This window comes from Elgaria multicarinata, chromosome 10 (genome assembly GCF_023053635.1).
Source record: "Elgaria multicarinata webbii isolate HBS135686 ecotype San Diego chromosome 10, rElgMul1.1.pri, whole genome shotgun sequence".
In the NCBI taxonomy this organism is placed as follows: Eukaryota; Metazoa; Chordata; class Lepidosauria; order Squamata; family Anguidae; genus Elgaria; species Elgaria multicarinata.
In genome coordinates, this window is record NC_086180.1 from 62295656 (window position 1) to 62316526 (window position 20871).

Sequence of the window (20871 nt, forward strand, 5' to 3'; positions counted from 1 at the left end):
ATAATAATAATAATAATAATAATAATAATAACAACAACAACAACAACTTGATAACCTGTCTGGGGTACCACCACAAAATTGCTGCCATTGGAGGCAGAGCAAAGGACAAGTAATCTGCTCAAAAGACTGAGTATAAGGCAGAGGTGAGAGCTGAGTCCCATCATGCTAAACAACTTGGTTGAATACACAATTTTCAGCACCAACAGAAACCTATTTCACAACAATCCCAGCTGCATATAGGGAGGTCTAGACCCCTTGGCAGCATCAAGAACTGTGTCCAGGAGTGCATTGGTGGTATACATGACATTGAATTCCAGACTAATGCTTTGAATCAACTGATTTGAAGACAGTGTGATATGCATGACACAGCATTCCAAAAACAAAACAAATGACCACTAGTAGGTACTCTGGGGAAAGGGAATAGTAGAACATATGAAGCCACTCAATACTGAAGGGCCAAATAAATAGATAAGAATTTATAACCAAGATGTTATCCCCATTATTGTACTGAAAGCACCTACCAGGATACTGTTGTTATATAATTACAAACAGTAATAATCTGTTCTGAAATGCCAGTGAGCTGTGACACCTGTTCTCCCTCACCACCTCTGAGCTGGTAATTGCTTCCTGCTATTGATGTTGAAGTTGAAGAAAGATAACTTGCTGTTTTCAGAGCTGATAGGCAAAACAGTTGATGAGCTTCATTGTGTGAAAAATGCTGTCACTCGAAATGCAAATATCAATACGCTTAACACAGGACTTTAAAGAATGCTGCAGTTTTTACACGAATTTCATTGACGGATAAGCATGGTTTGAAACACTGCATTTTTTAAACTAAAGCGTTCAGCTAAGATTTTAATATTTTTACACATACAGCTGAGAACATGATGTGTAAATGTGACAAATATGGATCTGCAAACAATATGAGATTGGTGGTGATCCTGTCATGTGAGTATTCACTGGAAACCCCAGTTTGATGTCTTGTAATGCATGTAAAAGGTCCTTGCCTGACAAGCAGGCTCTTCATATATATGTTTCCTGCTACCGCTTTTCCCTAGCCTCAAGCTTCTGCTCACAGAATATGAAGGTCCTACTGCATTTACTTACATTTTAGAAAGTCTGTGGCCTGGTTCAGATGACATATTAGGTACTGGAGGAGGGAATAGCACATTCACCATGGATTATTTTGCTGGTACTCTGCACATGACATGTTGCCCCTCCCCCCTGTGGCATGGCTGAAAGTCCCAGTGTCCTTCTGGGCTGCTGGTGCTCCTCCTCCTCAGTCGTCCTGCTCATATCCCATCAGCCATTGAAAGTTCTGTTGGCTATATGGGAGCAGCTGGGTGTTTTCGGCCACTCCTGCCGCAGAACTCTATGGCCAATGGAATAGTGCCCCATGACATTTTAATCAATTGATTAATGGATAAGCAATGGAGCAGCCCATTGTTTTCTGCATTGTTTAATTCAAAGAAATAAGGTACTGTGCACTGTGTGTCTGTTGTGCCCCCCCAACACAATAATCAACTCAACAGACAGTTGACTCCTCCCCCCAGCTGATTATCGTATTGTCCTAACCAGGCCTGTGTGTAGTTAAAGAAGCCTGATTAACTCATTCCTGTTCTCTGTCCCTGTAGCAAACAGTAACCATGGCTGCTCTTGCTAGGCCAATCTCCTAGTTGCCTCTCCATGGACATGAGCAGGGCTGGGTGAATCAATCAATTGCAGGGGGAAATGCAATGCAGAGTGTCCTCCCTGTGCTCCTTTGAGCTGGCACTGACCTGGCCTTCCATGTGGATGTTTCAGGAAGAGGAAACTAGCCTGCTGCAGGGGGCATACAAGTAGATTACCCCAAATCCAGAAAACCAATACTGTATAATACAAGGAGTTCAACCGTCCTTGGCTATATGTCATTTGCTTGACTCCCTGACTCTGTTCAGATGACATGCTAAGCCACAGTAGCTAAGCATTTTGAGCTAAACATTACGGCTTAGCATTTCATGTGAACCGTGACTTAGCGTGTTGTGTGAACCATTCCTAACCATGGTGGCTACATAAACACGCTCATTAACCATATGCTGTGAAAGGGTTCATGGCCTAACCATGGCTTAGTGTGTCGTCTGAACAGCCCCTCTGTCTTTATTATTGTTGCTGAAAATAAGATAGCAACTATACAACTGGGAGTTTGCTCTGGTGAGATCCAGGGATGGACGAAGCCAAAGAGCTGCAGGATTCAATCCAGGATCTGCCTTCTGTGAACCAGAGGGCTCCAAATAAGGAGGTGCCTCTGCCTTATTTGGGGGATCTCCCCTCTCCAGCCAACTCATCCCATTCATCAGGGTACCCAAAACCTCTGGGTAGCATTTTCAGGGGGCTGGAGGGTCTCCCGTGGGTAGGAGGGGTGAGGAAGTCTGTTTTCACTAGCCAAGTTCTGCCTCCATCTGGGTCCAGCCTACAGTAAATAAACTAGTTCTTTTAACTAAGAGTTTCAGCTGTGATCCAGGCTATGTTTGGCTGTAATGTATATTCTGAAAAGCATTTCATTATTTTTTCCTTCCCAATTACTTCTTGGTTAAGATAAAGAACTCCTTCTGAGGTTGGGCTTGAAATGGTATTCTGGTTTTGAGCTAAACAAACACCCTTCTTAATTTTCATTTCATAGACAGATTTTCCCTGTATCCCCAACAGCCCCTTCTAGCTGAAAACCAATCTGAGAGAAACATTGAGGGTACATATATTTGACTATATACTTGGAAGTGTTCTGCCTAGTGGTATGAACACGCTCCATCTGGGGGCTGTCTATGCACTCTGAAAGCCCTGCAGTGGGTGCACATTGGCACGGTTTCGATTATATGACATAGCAGCCACTTTGCAGCTTTTCTATGAAGCTGCTATTTTATAAAGTCAGAGACTTACCCTGACTTTTCCACCAGAGCAAGGTGAATACAGAGCACCCCCCATCTAACCTCGCTCCGGCATTGCAGTGGAGGTGTTCCCCAGGCACATGGTGACCCCAGATTGGTCACTGTCTGCCAAGGTAGAGGGTAGAGGGCAGACCCAGTGAGCTGAATGGCCGCTCAAACTCCCGGGCCATCCCTCAGCATCGTGATTGGCCACCACCACACTGCAGCAGAGAAAGCGCGGGATTCTGTTTAACATGACGTCAACATGGCACCATATAGGCAGTCCTCAGGTGTGTGTATAAAGCAGCATGGTGATTCCTGCTCACCTCTACTGGAAAAAAGAGTGCTAATATTAGGGTGACCTTATGAAAAGGAGGACAGGGCTCCTGTATCTTGAACAGTTGTAGAGAAAAGGGATTTTCAGCACCTGTCATTTATATGCATACAGCATCTGGTGAAATTCCCTCTTCAACACAATAGTTAAAGCTGCAGGTGCCCTCCTCTCTTTTGTATCTGGTCAAGAGGGCAGGACTCCTGCAGCTTTAACTGTTATGATGAAGACAAAATGTCACCAGGTGCTACATGCATTCAAATGACACTTGCTGAAATTCCCTTTTCTATACAACTTTAAAGATACAGGAGCCCTGTCCTCCTTTTCATAATGTCACCCTACTAATATAACATTCTGGAGTGTTCAACTCCATGTTAAGCACTTTCCCATTTCTGCTTATAACAACAGCCTTTTCAGAAGAAAGATTCTGCCATTCTCTTCTCTGCTTCAAACTGAGTTACCAAAGTTTCAAACAACAGCATCTCCATTTTTTATTTTTTATTTTTTAAAAAGAAGTTTCCCTGAACCTGTCACTCAGGTAAAAGTGGAGTTCTTGTTTATTTTACTTTTTTAAAAAACTGAATTTTCCAAATGGAATACCAAATATCCAGTTTTAGATGATTGCACCATTTTACTGCTGAACATGAATGTTTGGAAATAAGGTTTTATTGTGGAAACATTGGCAAAACCTTAGCTGGGTCAGCACATACAGTACACTATAGTATTTTTATTACTCTATATGGAGTATGAAGTAACAGACCTCTATACAGGGAATCCAAAATTAAAGTGTACAGTCTTGGAAAGCATAGCTGTCATTCAATACAGTGCTGCAGTACACAAACCATATATAAATGAGATAGAAACCGAGAGAACAAATAAAAACAGTGGATTACTGTCACAGGGAGGTGGTAGCATGTCAGTGTCATTAGGGAAATTTAAGCATTTGGCTTATTGAAATTATTGCATGACGAATTATAGCTTAGAAAGTAGCACATCTATTTTATTTATTTTTATTTATTTATTACATTTTTATACTGCCCACTAGCCAAAGCTCTCTGGGCGGTTCACAAAAATTAAAACCATGAAGAGCATAAAAACAACCAACAATTTAAAAACACGAATACAAAATACAATATAAAAAGCACAACCAGGATTAAAACCGCATGTGGGAAGTGGACATAAACAGTCATCAAAGGTGTACTCTGCAGTTGCTATTGTTAGTAATAGTACAGAACTAGTAAATCAGAGATGTTGTCTATCCCACCACCAAGGTTGATGGGTACACAAGACAGCGCCCTTTCAATACCAGTAAGCCAACAATGGCATTTTTTATTTTATATATTTATAATATCACTTTTATCCTACCCTTTAGCCAAAAAGGCTATCAAGGCGGCTTACAAAAATATTTCATAAGACAGTCCCTGCCCATAGGTTTACAATCTGAAAAACATGGCACAAAAGGAAAGGGAATTAGGAGGGAGGAGAAGGGGGGGGGGAAGCAAATTCAGGCACTAGATTCTTAGCTGCAAGGAGGTCAGGTTGGTTCTGTCCCTATTGTAGGGTGACCATATTTGGGAAACCAAAAAAGAGGACACCTAGTGTGTGTGGGGGGAAGCAGCTTTCTGAGTCCTGCAGAAAGTACATTATTCCCCCGCCACCTTAAAGAACCCGATTGGAGTGGAGGAGGGGAAAGGATTTCATTCTGCACCACCACCATCCACTCCAATTGGGGCCTTTTCTATAATGTCCACAAATGACCCACTTTCCCCTTTAAGACCTCAACTGGAGCTCAGGGTGGGGGAATGATGTGCCTCAAGAAAGCATGTCATTCCCTCCTGCCATGCTAATGGCAGCCTCAAAGGGGAAGGTGTGTCATTCCAGGACATTATTGAAAATTATAGAAAATCCCCCCTGACACCATGGAAAGAACAAAAACCAGGACAAATCCGGGGAAATCCTGACAGTTGGTCACCCTACCCTATTGGACTTGAGGCTAGCAGTGATAGTTGTACTTTTCCACCAAGACTTTTGCTTTTGAAACTGTTTGGGCCTGTTTTGTTTGTTTTAATGCTTTGTTCCTGTTTCCTTGTTGTAATCTATTTTGATTGCATTGGATTTTATGTAGTGGTACATTCGCTTTGAGAGCCCTATTGGGCAGAAAAGTGATCGATAAATACCTTTAATAAATGATACATGTTCTGCAGAAACTGAACACACTCACTGTAAACTAGCCTATAACACATAACAGAGTGCAATTAAGCATCACTGACAAAGAAAGCTGAGAACTAAGCTTACTGTATGACATTGTCTCATAAAGAGCTGTAATGAACAATTTATTCTTGGCCTTTGGAGGGTTATCCCATCTCCTTCTGTTATGGCTATGTGCAGTTATTGACAGTGTGGTACTCACATAAAGAGAGAATGAGCTTCATCTGTTCTCTAAGGCCTTAGCTAGACCCAAGGTTTATCCTGGGATCGTCCCGGGGTCGTCCCTGCCTGCTCCTGCGATATCCTGTGTGTCATTTACATGAACAGGGATGACCCCGGGACGATCCCGGGATAAACCTTAGGTCTAGCTAAGGCTTTAGTCTCTTGTGAAATAGTTCTTCTGACAAGGAAGGGGGAGTAAAAGGACCAAAGGTGAGGCAAGTGAACCATAAATACCATCCACCAAATTATTATGGGTTAGATCCAAAGGCGCCCTTCTATACTGTGGGAAGGATCCAATGGATCTGGACAATTCTACTGTTTATGTTCCACTAGCAGAAACTGATGCTTGCCCAAGGTCAATAATGCTTGTGAGTACGATGAGTTTCCCCAGTTTACAGAACCTCAGTGCTTTGCATAAGAAAAATTGAAAACATTTGTGCAACTTGTTGTGCAAGCTCCTGCATAAATTGATGCATGTGGACTGGGATACATTTTCAAACTCTCTTCAACTGTGCATCTTATCATAACCCTGTGCCAGTTTTACTACTAAGTTTCCTACCTTCAGAGACCAGAGGAGTTCATACAGAGATCCCTTGGGCATTGACAAAAACATCACATCTGACACCAGGATCACTGCACATGTCAGCTGCAGATTCAGACAGTGTGTGAAGCAGCCCTGTGTAAAGAGAGTGCCTCCAAGTTGCTCGGCTGGTTATATGATTTGGGCTGCTACAAATGTTGGCTAAGTGCACAGCTATCAGGGCGTGTGGCTGTAATACACGTCACTTGTGGGAGTGCATGCATGGCACCACTCCCTCTCTCAATGCAGGGAGGCTGCTTGTATGAGCACTCACACTGAAACCAATTTCCCTGGTCATGCTAATGATGGCCACCATTAGCGAGGTCAGGTGAAATGTGCACGTTCTGCCCTCCACTGCTCCAATTGAGGCTTTACAGGCCCTCTTAATGCAAGGGCGAAGTTCTATCCTTGTGTCAAGAGGGCCTTTAACACTCCGATTGGAGCAGAGCAGGGGGAAGCATGCTTTCTGGAGCCTCTGGAAAGTGTACAATTAATGGCGGCTGCAGGGCAAAGGGGCAAAGGGTGTGATCCCAGAAGCCAGGGCAGACCTGTGCCTGAGCACTTGTGGAGGCTCACAAGCACTCAGGAGTGGGTCCACCCTCGCACTGGGTACATCCAGCTGGCTCCATGAAGGCAACCTCTGCCCTCGCAGACCCAACTGGGTAAGCCTATGCGGCAGGGTCTTGCTATTTACTGTGTAATCTGTACAGCACCATGTACATTGATGGTGCTATATAAATAAATAATAATAATAATAATTTGTGACATCCCTAAATGCTATAGTGTTATAGAGCTTTACTGTTTTGGTGATATACCAAGGCTCCTCACATGCAATATTGTGCTATGGTTCCATCTAGCAGTAGGGACGTGGGAGTGTCATTTCTGTGGGAAAAGACTGGAAAGCACACTTGGCAGGATGTAGGGAAACTTCCAGACAAAAGGCTCTGATGCTTTTCTGTGGATGCCTGATAGCCCTTACAATACATTTCCTGTCCCTGAATGGGGAAGAAGGTGGTTGGATTGATGACATTCATTTCGACTGGTGGGACTCCGCCCACCCCACCCCAAAGTAAGGTGGAGTAGAGTGCAGTGTGACCTGTCAAAGTGATTGGTTTGGGAGGGGTATTGTCCACTTTTTTCACCTTAGTGTGCCACTGACAGACCAAAGCGATTTCAGGAAAAAGCAGAGAAAAGCTGAAAGCAATTTCCAATGTGTTTCCATGAAGATGGCCCTCTGGGTTAGATGTACACTATTGTGTTTTGTCGGTATTGAAGAACACTGATAACTGTTGGGGCACATTACGTATTCTGTAGGCAACTTTTCTAGCATTATTTCCCACTTTTATTCTGTATTATCCAAAATACAGAAACAGATGCCTTTATTTATTACATTTCTATACCACCCCATAGCTGATGCTATCTGGGCAGTTTACATTAGATTAAAAACAATTCAAAACAATAGACATAATTTCAAACCACAGAAACATGCAACATCATTGTGTGTGCAATAAGGTATAAATGCCCAGGAGGAATATAGTGTCACCATGTTGATATGACAGGAGGTGTAGATCCGGCCCTGGTCAAAAAAGGATTTTGAAATGTATCATGTAACTCTTTAAGGGCACAACCCTATGTACTGTAGATTTTGTTTAGTTCTTCTTATCAGTGGACTATTTTTTTTAACCAAATCATTATATTTTTCGAGGGGTGGGGGAGGAACTTAATTCCAAGGTACCTAACGTCTTTGCTATCTCTAATTTGCACAGCATAGATCATTATCTCCCTTTACAGTCAATATTGATTCATGATACTTCTGATTTTTTTCCTTGTTAACAGTCTAACAAGTCACCAAGCCAAAATTGTCTGATATTGACATTAATATTTTTAGTAGATTTTTTCAGGCATCTTGAGGTGGGGGGCAAGAAGAATATGCTAGGACATCAGCATGTAATAACATTTAAAAAATATTTTCTAATGTAAACTTCAAGAGTATTTCTGTTTGTCCTTCCTGCACTAGCCAGAGAAACCTAATCAACATTGAATAGAAGTGGGGGAAATGCAGCAGTCTTATCAAAACAAAATAAAATAACATATTTTTTTAAAAAAAATGTTTTAAGTAGATATGTTTTGAGGTGCCCTCCACTGATTTCCAGTTTCACCCCTGCAAGGTTTCCCCCTATCACAACACATAACTCTATTTGCGTGGACTGGTGGATGGGATTTTTAGGGAGTTCAGGAGGGGAGCCCATCCCTTGCTAAGGAACAGTGGGGATTGGTCCCACTGCCCCCACCATGTTAGTCCCTGTGGAGTTTCTCTTCCCTATGCAAACTAACATTATAATGCTGTTCCATTAGCTTGTATAGGGTGGCAAAAAGCCCTGTGAAGGAAACAACAACCCTGCAAGGGTCAAGCCAGCCATTCCGATTTAGCTTGGAGTTCCAATCTAGCTGAAGCAGAATCCAGGAGTTTTTAAAGTACCAAAGTTCTTTTTTGAGTGTGGCTCCAGATTACTTTACGGGCTTATCTAATTTTAAGGGGGAAAAGATTTTGAAATACTCTCATTAACTACACACACACACACACACACACACACACACACACACATGTAGGCACTATACAGTAAGTCTGCCCAAGATTACAGAAAATGTCACTTCCTTCAAATATACCCATTCATTCTATAAAATATCTATTTATTGAAGTAATAATTGGAATGGGCAGAATTCTCTTAAGAGCAGCCAAAATGGTCAAATTCTATTTCATGCCCCCAGCTGTAAAATTGTAAAAATGATGAATAGTAATCATCTGCATCATGGAGAAACAATGGATTGACAATCCAGGAAATGATGCATGAAAAGGAGTCCTTTTATGTCAAAGTTACTCAAGTAATGGCAAAATAATTTCATCATCCCATTAATGCACATTTTAAGTGAATGACCAAGATAACAAATAAAAGAAACAAATTTTCATTCAGAGGAATAGTGTCAGAGACCTCTTCTATTTTTATTTTATGTTTTATTGTCAAAATGGGAAACTGCTGGATTGATTTGATGCAAGGTTAATTGAATATTTAGTCGCATCATACATTTGTCCAAGCAATATGCATAGCCTCCAAATGATGTTAGAGAATATGAATTCATCTGAGGGGTTTCATACATTGCTGGTTATTATGGAAATGTTTCCAAAATTCCGCAACAAGCACTTCCATTTCAAAACAGGACAATAAAAGCAGCAAAACATAATAGTTTGCATTGTTTGCACTCTTCAACACATTAGAAAACACAATAATAAATACAAAGGGGTTCCACATTCTCTTCCCAAGCCAGGTGAATATGGTGTGGGGCATCTTGGTAGGTAACTTTGGAGAGAGGCAGGACTGGGCATGGATGAACATGCAATTTTCATGATTGCTGGGATTCTCCAAACACCGCCTTGAAGCATGGTTCACCCCGTTTCCCAGGTTCTATAGCACTGAATGTGTGCATGATGATGATGATGATGATGATGATGATTGAACAGGAATAGTGCACATTTCGAAAGGAGAAAATGTACATTAAAAAACCTGCACAAAAATACACACACACACACACACACACATAGAGTAGGCAGAATTTTTTTCAAAAGTTAATGTCAGTTCAGAAAACAGTAAACGTTTTGCCAGGACACGCTCTCCTGTTGCATTTGCATTTTGAGTTGAGAACTGGGCATGTTCTCATGATTCCTAAATGTCAACAAAACCTCTGGCTAGGGATGTCGTAGGAATCAACTGAGTTCAGATTTCTATGAATGCGACCCACAGATTCTGCAGTGGACCGGCTTTTCCATGGACTGATGGACCGGTATTATTTTACTTTTCAGAATGTTATGCCAATTTAGTTGTAGAAAAATGCGCAAGATAAAACAAACATGGGCAGAAAAGGCATCTTGGGCTCTTTCTACACCTAAGGATTATCCCAGGCAAATGGAGGGATTGTCTCTGCCTGCTCCCGGGATCCCTTGTGTGTGATTTGCATGCACAGGGATGATCCTGGGACGATCCCTGGAAAAAAGGCAGGTTTAGAAACGGCCTTCATTTCTTGAGTTGTTGCCACTTGTTACAGTTTTATTTGCAGTTTGAGTTCCAAAGTAGGTCCATACTATTGGGCTTGTCTTTATTTGTGGAGCATTTTGCTTTACATTGGTGTTGCTAATACCTGCTCATCCAACATCTTCACCTTTGGTATTTCCCGCAAACCGTGTTTCACAGACATCGCATCTTCTTTTTAGAGTGGACTGAAAACTTGTTCTAATGGAGAAGCTGCCTCAGTTTTCTCTCCTTAGTGTGGAGTAAGGATGGTAGCATTGTTCACCTTCAACAGACACAATCACAGCTAAAGTATTTCTGGCATCACTTCTGCCCTGAGCATTATTTGGTACATGTAACCTTTACTGTATAACCAATATAATCTGAAAGCAACGTAGATTCTAAAACAATTTTCATCTTTGTTTGCCTGCTCTTCTGAGGTCTTTCACAATGAAATTCTATTTCATATATTTCCCCTATTTTTAATTCCTCCCCAGCCTTTTTTCCTCTTGATGCTAATTGGTACCAGGTTTTCCACAAATAACATGAACTGACTGATTGCTCTCTGAGCACTGATGGGTGTTTCCACATTCCCATTGACAAAAGTGGTGTTTTGTTTCCTGGTCATTTTCTCTTCTTTATTGTCATTTCCTGTGTTTTTGCCATCATGTTCCTGTTCTGCTTCCCCAGGTTCTTCTTCCCTATCTTTCCCATTCTCTATCTGTTTCACCAAAGAGTTAGAAGATATCCAAAAAGTTCTGAAGTCAGCTCTGAATGTATCCTCATATGGATTCTGGCTGATCTCCCAGTGGGAAGCAGTGATTTTCATGAACTGAAAAATCAGTCAATCAATTAAATCAGATAAAATAAAATAAAATCAAAATCAATTAATCTCACTTCACACCTAACTAAATGTTTAGGTAGTCATGTACAGCGGAGCTACACTTTTCTATCCCTTCATGTAAGCATGCACAACCCCAGTTCAGATTAGGACCATGGCACTCCGGGGGGGGGGGGTAGGTTAAATCTTCTCCCCACCCATTTTTGCCAAAATCCCTCCATGGGAAGGGGCATTGTTAATAGAAGAAAAAGTCTGTATTAGATTACATTTAGTCATACCTAGAACAGACCTATTGAAACCAATAGGACTTAAATTATTCATAACTTACTTGTCCCATTGATTTCAATAAGTCTACTCTAAGCATGATTAAGGCCATGGCTAGACCAGGCCTAAATCCTGGGATTGTCCCGGGATCATCCCTGTGCATCCAAATGACACAGAGGGGATCCTAGGAACAGGCAGGGATGACCCCTCCATTTGCCTGGGATAATCCTTAGGTCTAGCTAAGGCCTAAGTCTGCATCCAATCCAAGCTTTCCAAAGCTGCATTTGTGTCTAATGAGCACTTTGTGCCTCCGGTTATCCTTCATGGAAGGAAGTGCACATCCTTGGCTGTTAGGCATTCAGTTGTTAGGTCAGGCCTACGAGCAAGAACTGTTACAAGAGTTTATGTTTGGTAAGTTTAGGATAACTTAGTTGTGTAAATGAGAAGGTTTTATGTCGTTTCAGTCAGAGTGATAGTGGAGGGGGACCTGAACCGTAAAAGGCAACCAAGTTTTGTTTATGGAAGAAAATACTCCATGCACATCTAGGGCAAGCTATCTCAACTGGGTCCCAACTGACTTCACACTTAGGTCTGCACAGCTGAAAAGAAGAGGCCATTTGCCAGTGACACTTTGCTGCTGCCTATGGCAATTAGGAAAGCCTCAGGCATTGCTGAGGGCATGCAAGGACATGATGTAGACAAAATGACTCTGGCTTGGTTCTTGTTTGTTGTTTACCCAGCACCATGCTTTCAGAATATTGGTTAAAAAAACACCCCATTTTAAATCAGTAAACCAAACATCTTGGGTAGTTATTAATCCCACCCTAATAAATACTCACTGTCCGATAAATACTCACTGTCCACCTTAGCTGTCCATTTTAAAACTGTGGTATTTGGCCTGTTATGGGCAACCTCGAATGAGATCAGTGTGCAAAAGTCTTTGTCTAAGATCCAAATTAATTAATTAATTGTGCAACTCATAGTTCTGTGTGCCCACCATGTACCAAACTGCTTTTGAACCTGTGGGAGTCTCTAAACACAGTTTTGATACTGGGTTCTGTGAGTTAAAATTTGTTTAAATTCAAATGTTCTAGGTACATAATATGTTGCATTAAGTCATTCTTTGGATTCCAGCTCTTAAATCCTTAAGAGCCACACTGCTCAGGGGTCTGGAAACAAAGGTCCATTTGGAGAGACTGAAAGAACTAGCCTTGAGAAGAGAAGAGAAGAGAAGAGAAGAGAAGAGAAGAGAAGAGAAGAGAAGAGAAAACAAGACAAGACAAGACAAGACAAGGCTGAGGGAAGACATAATAGCACTCTTCAAGTACTTGAAAGGCTGTCACACAGAGGAGGGCCAGGACCTCTTCTCGATCATCCTAGAGTGCAGGACACAGAATAATGGGCTCAAGTTACAGGAAGCCAGATGCCAGCTGGGCATCAAGAAAAGCTTCCTGACTGTTAGAGCAGTATGACAATGGAACCAATTACCTAGGGAGGTCATGGGATCTCTCACACTAGAGGCCTTCAAGATGCAGCTGGACATCCATCTGTCAGGTATGCTTTAAGGTGAATTCCTGCATTGATCAGGGGGTTGGGGTCGATGACCTTATAGACCCCTTCATACTCTACTATTCTATAATTCCTCTCTTCTTGGTCCACGGTGAGCAAGGATACAGGTGGTCAGAGCTGAAGAAGGTCAACACCTTCCAGCAAAGGTCTCAGTAATTCAAAGGGTGCAGAACCCCTTTCAGCCCAAAGGTCAAATTCCATTTTAGGGAAACTTTCCACTGGTGGGTGGAGCTGAAGGTAAAAGGGGCAGGCCCAAAATATCAAAAATACCTGCATTGTGTCACTGAAACCTCTTACTATCAGAAACTACCCCTTAGGATAAGTGTTTCAGCCTTTTAGAATCAGGGGGGGAAACTGCACAAAAGCTGTGGAGCCCCCCAAGTATTGGTGGTTGGGAGAAAGGGGGCATTGACAAGGGAAGGGGGGAGGGATATCTGGGGAGTCCCAGGGGCATGTATTTGGCCTCCAGGCTTAAGGTTCTACACTGATGAAGTAATGCACCAGTCTCAGTAATGTATGGGCCTTGCTAGATGAGGCCTTAGCACGCTTTGAGGCCCGGTTTCCCTGCTGTGCGTCCACATGACGCACAGGGGAATCTGGGCCCAGGCCGCATTAAAGCCTCCCCTAACGCGCCATAAGCGAATTGGCTTATGGTGCGCCTTTTCCACAGCCCCAGCCTGAGGCCAGGGCTGCGGAACGTCTAGCAGGGTCTGTGGCTTTTTGCGGCTAAACGCTTACTCGCGAGTAGCCGGGAAAAGCCATGGACTGGGCACAGCGCTCATATAAGCACTGTGCCCATCGGCCCAGGGGGGGATCCCGGGGGGGGGGGAAGGCCGGACCCGGCAGGAGAGATTGGGATGGCACAGGGCGACACAGGATAGGGAGGGATGGCGCAGGGCGACACATGGGACAGGGAGGGAGGGCGCAGGGCAACACACGGGAAAGGGAGGGAGGGCGGGGAAAGTCTTCGGGGCGCACATGGCCCCTTTAACAACAACAACCAAAAAATGGTCGACGCTGCAGGGCTTCCGTAGTCCCTGCGCATCAGCTGTCTAGGAGGCGGGGCGGCACGCGCTAAAGTTAGCATGCCGTAGCCCCTCCCTGCTGGCTTATCCGGCAGAGTCTAAGAAGGCCCTATATCAGTTCACGGTCAATCCCTCATCCACAATTAAATTGTGAATGTCAGCTGCCTTTAAAAGGATTGAAGTGGTATGAAAACATTGTTATGGAAATGGCTAGCAGCAGAGTCTATAATAGAAGGCTTACTGGCTACCTCTTCAGCGATGGGTTAAGCAAGTTTTGGGGGGATACAGCTTCTTCCCACCACCACAAGCTTTGGGAGCCTGATTAGTCTTGCTTACTTGTCAGTAGATCTGCCTTTGGGGTTTTGCTTGTAGCTTAGCCCTATGTAAGCAGCAATTGGTATCACGACTTGGACTAAAAATAGATGGGATTTTAAAACCAATTTAACCTTTTTTAAATGAACGTTGCATGCCCCATTTCTCATTCCCAGCTGTAGAAAAAAAAGGTAAACACATAATTTTTACTTCATATTAGTTCTGAGTATTGTAAGCTAAGCAGGTGTGTGTTTTACCCGCAGAACCAGGTAATTACAAGTGAATCACCTCTCCAACTTTTAAACATTCTTATTTTCATTTTCTTTATCAGTAAAATTGCGTGACTAAACAATAAATAAATAAATTACACCACACCTCAGTAAAAATTTGGTTGGGCTTACTGGTATGAATGGTAGGAGCAGGAAAGCTCGAATTCAACAACATTTTTTTTATATAAAGTCCACTTCAAAGCTTCGTTCACCTTGCTCCTGTCTTTTGTTTCTGATCTGTTTTTCATTTGGTTTGAATGGGGGAAAATGTGCATTTCGAACAGGAAAAATAAGCATTTTTTAAAAAGTGTGCACTTTTGCCCCACTGACTAAAGTGTGAAAATGTGTACATTTTGAAAAATGTACATTTTAAAGTGTGCATTTTAAAGTGTGTTTTTTTAATGTGATAGGAAGTTCTTGAATGTGTGTGTGAGCATTTTGAGTTGTGAGTAGAGCAATTTCTGATTATTTACAAACTGAAATGAAACATCTATATCTATCTATCTATCTATCTATCTATCTATCTATATCCTGCATGAAAATGCTTTGGGCCCCAGATCTGTCCCGTGAGTATCCATTGACCATCCTGTCCTATTACATATATTTAGACGGGAAGTAAGAACATTATCATGTGTATGTAAAGTGCTGAAGAGAGAAAGAAAGCCAATGATACATGATGCCTTCGAGCTGAGTCATTTCACAAGTGGTTTAGTCATGGTATACAAGTAATATAAATGATTTGCCCTGTAGCCTTATTCACTAGCTGTGATGTCTTCTGTCTTTAGTTTTCATCTGCACAGAATTAACATTAATTGTTTATTAATGCTTAATAGTAGAATGAACACATAATTACTATCCTGACGAATAAAACTCTGGCCAATAAAAATAAACACTATTTTTTAGATTGTACTCTAATTTTAAAAACCCTTACTTTCTTGGAAATTTTCAACAACTCCATCTTCTGTAACCCTTCTAGCCCAATTCATTTTAAAATGTTTGGTCTCCAGGTCCTTGGGGTAGTTGTTGCTAATTTTATAACCCCAGTTCTTTGATTGTGTCTAGCACTGTTCTTTAATTGTGATCTCTTCCGTTTTGGGGGTATTTTAATAGCTGTGGACCAGATCAAACATGCATGCACATAATTTGATCTCCCAGCACTGGATGACTCTCAGCTGAATGTTTGAACTGGCTTAAAATAGTACTGTGTTTGAGGCCTCAACTAGACCAGGGGGTTGTTCATGATGATCTCACAATTTTATGACTGTGAGATCATCGCACTGCTCTACACGCGGTGCACGACATTGTGGCTGCCATTTATTTTGTTTTAAAGAAGGAGTGCATGAGCGCTCGTGTGTACAAGTTTAGTCTTTTTTTAAACTAATAATAATAATTTCCACCGCTCCCTGCACCCCACCCCTGATGGGTGCAGAGCTCCTGAGGAGCTCTGTGCCCCGTGTGCAGGTCCAGCTCCTCACGAGAAACTGCAGGAGCCTGGACAAACCGTGATGGCGGGCCACACTTTCTGCGGTCTTGGGATCAGCCCAAGAATGTGGAAAAAGTGGACTTAAAGTGTAGGGTGAGATCCCGTGGAAAGGGAGGGATCATCCCTCCCTGATCCCTGGATCCCCTGTGCGTCATGTGAATGCACAGGGACAATCCTGGGGATTACCCTGGGATAAAGTCCCATCTAGCTATGGCCTGAGTTAGGGATGGGAGAGAGATTTGTTTCAACTGAATTTTTTTGTGAATTTAACAAATATTCACCTGCGAAATTTAGCACTACAGTTCTCCACTAGAAGAAAATGACACAAAAATGCAAACATCAGAGAAAAGTGCACATAAAATCTATCTGCTATGGAAAAATTGTGCTGCAAAATGCACACAGCAGTGAAAATAACACAGAGAAATGAGGTATTATAGGGGAAATAGCTTGGAAAAATGCACACATTAGCAAGAAGTGCACACAAAATGCATGTATTTGGAAAAAGTGCACAAAATAGGTATATTAGAAGTGTATATTAAAAATGAAATGAAAATGTAAAAAATACAATTCGTATATTAATGCAGACTTGGGTGTAACTGGACTTAAGGTTCAAAAACGGAAAAAATAATAATGAACAGAACCAAAATTCACCCAATCCTAATTTGAGTTAACATGGGGCGATAAGAAAATGTATTTGTGATTACTGGTCGTTCTTTGGTGATATATTTTCATAAATGCAACTCATAACTGAAAGTTGCAGTCAATAAGTAATGAACACGTGTGTAGCAACTGGCCCTAAGATGAGACTTTTAGTTTCAGACAATATGCTAAGGAATATGGCTGGCCGATATTGGACAAAGAATGTTGACTAGAAAGACTTATTTGCCTTAACCAGTAAGCTGATTCTTGTTTTCTAATGTTTTATTTTAAAAGGGCTAAAAGATAGATAAGGAGGAGCTGGGTCAGGATGCAAGTTAAAAGACTAAAGCTACACTTCTACCACCAACATCTTATAAAAATGAATTGTGTCAAACAGATTATGAGCAACTATGTATCAGAACATATATGAAATATCCTTCATCTTAAAAGTCATGTCAGTTTCTAACCCTGTAATGTTGATGTATTTGTATGCACTTGTAATAGTATTTTTAAGTAAGTATATACAGAGCATAAAATATATAATTTCCCATAATCTCAATGCAAGATACAAACTAAAAGGACAAATATCCTTTAATAAACTTTTCAGTCCCAAAGCCTCCAGTTTATTTGTTTATTTTATTTGTACTCTGCCTTTCAACTGAAAAATAGTACTCAAGGAGGGGATCTACACGTTGTACTGAAGGCGCTTGCGTGCGCCTCCAGTGCGCCCCTGAAACGATTGTGTAGATCCTGCAGAAGAGACGGAGGAAGAGGCAGAGGAGGAGGCGGCTGGGGAATCCGGCCGCGTCCTTGCCGCCGCCCACCTCCCCGCCGGCCTCCTGCTGCCAGCGAAAGAGCTACCCAGGTCGGAGAGCTCGGCGGAAGAAGGCAGGGCGGCGGCTTCTTCCACCGAGCTCTCCGACCCGGGTGGCTCTTTCGCCGGCAGCAGGAGGCCGGCGGGGAGGTGGGCGGCGGCGGCAGCAGCGGCAAGGACGCGGCCGGATTCCCCAGCCACCTCCTCCTCTGCCTCTTCCTCCGTCTCTTCTGGGCAGGATCTACACAATCATTTTGGGGGCGCACTGGAGGCACACGCAAGCACCTTCAGTACGACGTGTAGATCCCCTCAAGGTGGCTTACAGAGACCATTAGAATTAATTATAACAATAAAACAATACCTTAAAATATAATAAAAGACATAACAAGTACATAGAAATATGAAATTATTAAAAGTTCCACTTATGGCATCAAATGAAGTGGGTTTAACCCATGAAAGCTCAGGATAATTTATAAAAATATCTGAACAACTAAAACAGTTAGTCTATATGTGAGCTTGAATTTGTAAACGGAAGGCTAACACAGTTATATGGTAATCCTATTCTCTAATAAATCGTTTGTGATCTTACCTTAGATCACAATTTTACAACAGGATGTCACAAAAAGAAAAGAAAAGAACCCTGCTTGTGCTGTTTGAACTGCAGCTTGTAAAACTGCAAAAGAAATAAGAGATGCTATTGACAGAAATATTGAGGGCAGTGATTTATTGTCAGTTCCTAATAATGAGGCGATAAAATGGATGAACTTGTTTGTGCACTGGGACATAAAAAAAATAAGCTCCGAATTCTAGGTGTTTGCAATACTGACCTCAAGGTTGACAGAAAATCGATTTATGACCTGTTGACTAAATTTAACCATCAACTCACTGTGGGAGTACATACTTGCCATTCAGGTTTTATCCACTACTGTCTTGATTGTACCAAAACAATCCATTGGTTTCTCCTTCAGAGGAACATATATCTTCATGGAAAGGTGACTCCTAGGAGAATCATTTTGAAACAAACTACCCAGGGGCATGGCTATATGCTTTCATCACGTTGTTCTCCAAATATATTGATCTACAACTTTCATAATTCCCAGACAGGGATAACTCTCGTGTTGGAAGAGGTGCTGTATACAGTATGTTTGGCAAAATTCAAGATGGCAGCATGCACAAGAGAAGGAGGATGAACTAACGTCTTCTTCAAACTTAAAAATGTAGTACTCAAGTAACATTGTACATGACATGGTCAGTGTTCTTGCAGAGCATTTCGAGAAGGAAAAAAAGTTCATGTGATGAACAAGGGCACCACATGCTGAATTCTCTATAACAGGAGAGCTAACAGCTATACATTAGGTATAAAATATTATAAATTCTAAACTCATATTAAAAAAAAACTATGAGCCAGCGTGTCAGCCCATAAGTGACTGGCCCAAACAATAGACTGGCCCAAACAATATTAGAAGGTATTGTCCTGGGTCTGCAGCATGAATTGACCCAGGCCGTAGCTAGACCTAAGGTTTATCCCTGGATCGTCCAGGGGTCAAAACTGTTCACCTAAGTGACACACAGGGGATCCAGTGCTCAGGCAGGGGCGAACCCTGGATGATCCCAGGATAAACCTTAGGTCTAGCTGTGGCCCCAGATAATCTTTCTATCACTGAGGTAGTGAAGTACACATTCACCGGAAATGTCTAACAGGTGGCACAGAATTAGAACATAAGACAGCCATGCTGGATCAGAGCAAGGGTCCATCTAGGCCAACATTCTAGTCACACAGTGACCAATCACACTGTTGACTAGGAATCCACAAGTGCAATAGTGCCCTCCTGCTCATGTCTCCCAGCAACTGGTGTATATAGGCATACCGCCTCTGCTACTGGAGGTAGCACATAACTATTAGGACTAGTAGCCATTGACAGCCTTCTCCTCCAAGAATGCCTCTAACCCCCTTTTAAAGCCATCCAAATCGGTGGCCATCACTACATCTTGTGGTAGCAAATTCCATAGTTTAACTATGCACTGTGTGAAGAAGTACTCCCTTTTCTCTGTCCTGAACCTCCCACCAATCAGCTTCATGGTATGACCCTGGGTTCTAGTATTTTGGGAGTGAAAAAAAAGGCCTCCCTATCCACATTCTCCACATCATGCATGATTTTGTACACCTCTATCATGTCTCCCCTTGGCGTCCTTTTTTCCGAGCTAAACAGTCCCAGCTGTTGTAAACTTCCCTCGTAGGGGAGATGCTCCAGCCCCTTGATCATTTTAGTTGCCCTTTTCTGCACCTTTTCCAGCTTTACAATACCTTTTTTAAAGTATGATGATCATTATAGCTTAAAGCTGTAATGCAGGGAGGTGACGGCATTGGTCTTTAGAGCCGGTCACATACTTATTTATTTATGCATTATTTATTACATTTCTATACTGCCCAGTAGCCAAACTAGTTCACAACAATTAAAACCACAAAATACATAATATAATATCATATAAAATGTAAAAGTTTAAAACTACAGTATAAAAGTATACTATTATTATTATTATTATTATTATTATTATTATTTATATAGCACCATCAAAACAAAACAAAACCTACTAGCAATACAGAGATGTAAAACACAATAATACTATAATAGATTTAAAAGAGAGCTAAATAACTAAAATGCCTGGGGTTCGAGGAGGTCTTCACCTGGCTCTGGAAAGAGCACAATGTCAGCACCAGGCGAGTCTCTCTGGGAAGCTCATTCCACCACCAGGGTGCCACAGCAGAAAAAGCTCTCTTCTTGGTAGCCGCCTGTCTCACTTCCTTCCGTGGGGGCTCTTGGATTCTGAAGATGATCTTTATGACAAAAGTCATTTTCGCCAAGATGGAGCCAGTTTATATAGTGCTGTAAGAATTGGGTGGCATACAGTAGCATGGAACGAGACTGATCTACTTTCTTCACATCAGATGTGACTGGAGATTCTTTGCACCATTGCATCCTTGGAGACTTGGGTCTCATCTACACCTAGAGGTCTTCTGGGATGGGGGAGAGAATCCCAGACGTATCTGTTTCCAGGATTGTTCTGCTGTGTCTAAACACCAGCACGTCATCAGGGAAGTGAAGAGGGATGATCTTGGTGTGGCATTTCTTTTTTCTTTCTTTCTTTCTTTCTTTTTAGGAAGATGTTTGCACAATTACACAATCGTGGGGCCCCAATCCAGCACATCGGTGAGTTTTTTTAAAAAAAATAAAAATGGGAAAATTCCAGAAAACACCGACAGCCATCCCGGGATGGCAAAAGTTCTGCCCCCTGATGGGCATGGAGACCCCTCACACAACTCCATGCCCATTTGAAGAGCCCCACTACTCATG